The sequence below is a fragment of the Montipora foliosa genome, chromosome 13, assembly GCF_036669935.1.
Source record: "Montipora foliosa isolate CH-2021 chromosome 13, ASM3666993v2, whole genome shotgun sequence".
NCBI classification, from domain to species: domain Eukaryota; kingdom Metazoa; phylum Cnidaria; class Anthozoa; order Scleractinia; family Acroporidae; genus Montipora; species Montipora foliosa.
Window position 1 is genome coordinate 11,643,837 of NC_090881.1, and position 5,663 is coordinate 11,649,499.

Here is a 5,663-nt window from a genome sequence, read left to right on the forward strand (position 1 = left end):
CTGGGATTTTCAGGACTAATTTACAATGCTTTATAGGGGACTTTAGCCAGACTGCATATTACGCAGTTTACAATTAGTTTTAGGAAGTGAAAGATGCCCCTGTCCAGATAAGGTCAGATGACAACACCGGGGACTACGTCTCCTACTCTTGTCGAACAGTGAGTGGGTTCTTTAACGTCCTATACTATTTAATTTCCAACAAGGGCTATGATCGAGACGGGACCTCCGGTTTGAAGTCCTTGTCCGAGAAGACTTAAAAGTCTAACCATTATACACATTCAATGTATGGTCCCGAGGGAAACAGTTAGTTTTGTTTTCCCGAGAGTCCCGAGACGAAGTCGAGGGAAACATCAGGACTCGAGGGAAAACCTTATTTGGCTTGCCCATATATGGACTTGACCATGTGCAAGGAACGCCGTCATTGAGGAATATTGAGAGTTCATTGCAGTGTTTCTTAGCTGTTGGTACAATTACAAAGGTGATTAATGAAAATTCTTTGCGCTGATTGGTTGCACTTGAATTGACTATTACGCGATAATCACCTAAGCGATTTTTTTTTCAAAATGACAGCAAACCGTTTGTCGAGGTGACAGACAAAGAAATTAATTGTTTTAAAGAAAAGGCATCTTTTTAAAATAACCACCTATGTAATTAAATTTTAAAAAAAAATACGTCAGGCTTGGTGAATATCAGTGAATAAAAACCTCGACGATATTCACCTCGATCGCCTTCGGCGAATAATTGTTAAATGTTTAGCTCTCCACGGACACGACAGTTAGAATTATATCTTCCATAGCTTAATTTTGCTTCATTGTACCTCTTTTGCCCTCAAGCTGTTGCTACGAAGAGTTTAAGCCTCTCACATTAACGTTCTAGAGTCCATGTCAGTTGTCATGAGTTGGCCTTATAGATTACGAATACAGGTGAACTGCTTTCTTCAACTGAATCCAAAAATACACGAAACCAGAACAATTTCAGCTACTTTAATCCATGACTAAGTTAATCAGGCAGGGAGCACACCGTCTCTGCAGTTTACAGTACTTTACAAGTGAAACTGAATGAATGTAAAAGGATTAAGTCTGCTACCAAGTTTTATTAATTTTCCCCCACGTTTTTTAACAAACAGCTCTGCTACGATCTTAATAAGCTTGCATTATTCACGGAGACCCTTAATTCCCATTCCTATGGAAGCCGATAAGGGTCACACGTTGTAGCTACCAAGTTGACGCTTCCACTTTCTCGCTACCAAGTTGTCGCGGTTTCGTATAGAACAGGGGAGGGGACAATGTAGGAAGTTCAATCTCATTTCTACAGCTATTCTAATGTAATATACGCTCTCCTCCTCTTCCGGCCTGAAACATTTTAAAGTCAGTTTCCCATTTCCGTTTCTACCGTTTGAAAGCGACAACTTGGAAGTGACAACCTGGAAGGTGAGGGGGAGGGGGAGAACGTAAAATGAAAATATCAAAAAGGATACAAAACTGTGACAGTACTCTCCCAAAGACTAGCACTGCTTTCAGTGAGAGTCCTGCAAGACAGGCCCCCCCCCCCCCCTTCCCTTTTTGTGTTTAACGCGGCAACATGGAAGCGACAACGTGTGACTCTTACCGGCTTCCGTAATAGAGAGTTTAAGAATAGAGAGGTTAAGCATGGCGTTTACGCCAAATGGCAAACTTCGGAGTGAAATTAGGGTTTTGCCCAAAATGTAAGAACCCTTCTTGATATTAGCTCATTTCATTCCTGTGAGCTCCAGATATCAAGCAACATCTCAAAGGAACGAGACAAGTTAAAAAGAGAGAATTTTCATTTGCTTTTATGTTAAGCAGGAGCCTGCCCCGTTTGCCGTAAAGGTCTGTCATATTTGTACTCGGAAACCGCTCATCCCAGTTTATTTTAAGGGTACTTCGCCCACACTGTAGCCGTGAGAATAATCGCGAAAGATTTACGACAGAGCAGAGTTATAATTTGAGGTGACGTTTTCGTCGACGTCGCTGTCGAAGATCTTAAAGTCCCAAGGGAGTTTAAGCAAAGACGACGGCTACGGCAACGACAACGCCATAAAGCAAGAATATCATTGGTTCAGAAAGAAAAAATAATCGTGCTACACGTGCAGCACGAATTTCCGTGCATTTCTTATTTACCAAATTTTAGGTTTTGCCGACAACGTGAGCATACAGCAATGCAAAATTCATTATCCATCTTTACTTTAAAACCGTTCGCACCCATCCAGTTACAGGATAATTCACCCGTATTGTACAATGTGAACAATGTGGAATAATCGCGAAATACTTGCGATTGCGCTAAGTTATATTTTAGAGTGGCGTTTTCGTTAACGTTGCCGTTGAACTTTCTTGAACTCCCTAATATTATTTTTTATAGAATAATTTAAGTTATTCTCGCATTTTGATTTGTTCTTGCTTATGATCTATTAGAGGACAGACGCACGATTGACGTCACCATCAGCTTTTATGCAAATAAAGTTTAATTTTTTGTTATTTAAAACAAATAGATTCCATGTTGTCGTGCGTCTGTTCAGTAATAGATTACAGAAGACATCAAAATGTGGTAAGAACATCAGTGACACACTCGGCTGTCGCCTCGTGTGCCACTAATTTGTTCTTACCACATTTTGACGTCATCTGTGATCTGTTACTGAAAAGACGCACGGCAACATGGAGTCTATATGTTAAATACAGCTTTGCGGCTGAGGGCTAGAAGAGACCCCAGTAACTTGACCAATACATTGGCCATATCGTTGATTAGTATGCTTCTTTCCCATTGAAGACTAGCACCATGGACCAACTGGGGCTTGGTGCCCCACAGCAAGCCCACGAGAGGGGCAAAATGTGTTATTGGAAGTTTGTTCCGGGTTGTGATTAATTCTATATGATTTACCCACAGATTCTGATCTACCGAGTTTGTCATGTAACCTTCAGAGGTTTTTGACTGGTGTTTTCCTTTGTACAAACAGCAAAGTGGCAACTTCTGACCTTCTGCCAATGCAAAATTATAGGACTTTGTGGAGCTTACGGGCATAGTGTTTCGAAGAAAGGTAACTTAATGTAGTAATGAATGTTGTTTTGTGCTGTTAAATACATGATATTACATGGCCGTTGGGGGGCAGGTGGGGGGGGGGGGGGTACGAATTTTGTCATTGAGCCGTGATGCGCTCACTATCAGCACGACAATATCCTCGCGCTTGCAATAAAGTGTTTAACCCTAAAACAACATGTTTTATCCATCTTCAAAATTGTCACCAACTGCCAAAACAAGGATGCCGTGTAACATGAAACAAGATATAAAAGTTGTGAAAAAAAATCACGATAATGTGAAATTGAGCCATAAAAATGTTAATGGACCAGAGTGGAGAACCATATTATATGACAGCATAAACGTATCTTACAATGAAGGAGAAGTACGCTTACATTGGCTAGTCGACCTAGTTACCATGACGACACCAATATTCTTACGTGGGAAGTTAAAAATGATGTCGTCACCCCACGCGGTGAAGATATGATTTTGTTTTTTATTTATAAAGAGGGCAATTGTATTATTTCATCAATATCTACATACAATATATACTTAGTTGTAAAAGAAAGAGATATCTCGCGCGCAGTCATTTGGTTGTTGTTCAGGTTTTTATTTGGCAGATCGAGGGGACAATACATTTATTATTTGGAGGAAGTAATGACTTGGTGGTAATTTCGAGATGCACGAGATGGAAAAATTCGTGTTTTGGTCACAATTCCTTCAGCAAGAGACTTCAAATTAATCATCATTGATACCGACTGTCTCTCTGTCTACGAGGCAGTGCAGCCAAGTGATTAGCTAGGGCGCTTGCCTTGAGATAAAGAATTCCCAGGTTAAAGACCCGTTCTGACCACTCGTTTAATTTGATCCTGGTATTCGCCGGTACAACTTCTCCGCTGGACTGGTAAATAGCCAACTGAGTTGCCTCTTGCTTCTGGGTCGAGATTTTTAATTAACAACTGTTGTGGTTCTGTTCTGTTGTTTCATTGGCCCTTGTCAATTAGTAGGGAGCTTTAGCAATGACGACGGGAACGGCAAAGGGAACGTCATCTATAAATTTGGGTCATTACAATCACTTTGCGACTATTCCAATATTCTTAATACGACAAATGTGTGGCATTCCCTCAGGAATGAACCGTTATGAGAGCGCTTAAGTTAGGGGAGAAAATGAATTTATCTCCCACATGCTGACGTTTTGCATAAAATCAAACTTGGCTATTTCAAGTTGTTGTTTTGCTGAGACGGCAAAGAAATAGACAAAGGTGAAAACCGCACGTGCAGGGCGTACAAAGCTATTGTTTATATGCAAGTAGGTAAATTTGTGACGTTCTTGTTACCGTCGACGTTGTCTTTGCTAGAGCTCCTTAGTATTCAACAGCAACTGAACCTAAGTAAGATGTTTTGCGTTTGAATTACTTTGCTGTAGGAACGTCAACTGATGAAAGAAGAAATCCTTACTCGCCAGCAGGTTTCACCATTTTTGTGTGTTTCCTGACAGACACATATAACGTGGGCTGCCCTCGACGGTTCAATGTTCACCAGATCGTTTAACAGCTCGTTTGAGCTATCTTGTACAGAATTAAAAGGTCGAACTTCTAAAGTAATCACTGGTAGTTTGACAAGGGCTTCCGTGTTAATCAAATGATCTGCCAACTGGTTAACTGTGAATGTTAAGTATCGTGGATTCTGGGTTCTGAATTCCCGAAAAGAGTAGGGGAAAGAGTCTCCGATGTTGTGGGTGTCCTGTTCTCTCCAGCAGAAGTGGGTGGCTTGGCAGTGATGTCTCTAAAAAGGCTTACGGTGTATGAGGCCACCTAAGCATAAATAGCCAGGTCGAAAAGGGACTTTGCCGAGTGCTGGAACATGTATGTGGCCTCCAATGTCAGTTCTAGACCTCAAATTACTTTCAACTTGAAATGCCAAAACAGACCATTAATTAATCAAAGACAACATCCATCATATCAATTATTTACTCCAACCTTTTATCAGCCTGGGGCCAGTTCCTGTAAACCTACTTGTGAAAACGCCGTTTCCCAGACGCTGCATGGAAGTTGCACGCTCCAGATGGACTCCAAGTGGGCCTTGTATGTTAGTGGAGATCTTGGTATAGTGATGCAGGACTGCAGAAAACCGAGATTCTCCTAGTAATAAAATTTACTGGACCGGCCTAGTTGGACTGCAAAAGAAAGTGGCGTCCATTGAGTTGCATTTTTTTTTCTTTTTCCTATCTTGAAAACATGCTAAAATTCAGGTTTTCAAAACTATTGGAGCACACTTACACAAATGGCTTTTCGGGACCAAAAAAGTTTCGGCATTCTTTTATCTCCCATCTTTCCAACGACCTGTTTTTCAAAAGTTCTCAGTTTAATTTAAAAACGGAGAACTTTAACTCTCCAAGTCACTCACATGGTTTACATGGAGAGAATATAGCACTTCGCATTACCCTCAAATAGTGAATTCTGTTGAAGTATTAGTGCTACACGCCCAACGTTCGCAAAAACGTAATCCTTCCTTGTACTTGTACATATTCATTGCCTTGAAACTGTCATCGTCAATTCCCCCGCCCTACTCCCGGCTGCCCTTGTAGCTCAGTTGGCAGAATAGCGGTGATCTAGCTCCAAGGTCGTGGGTTC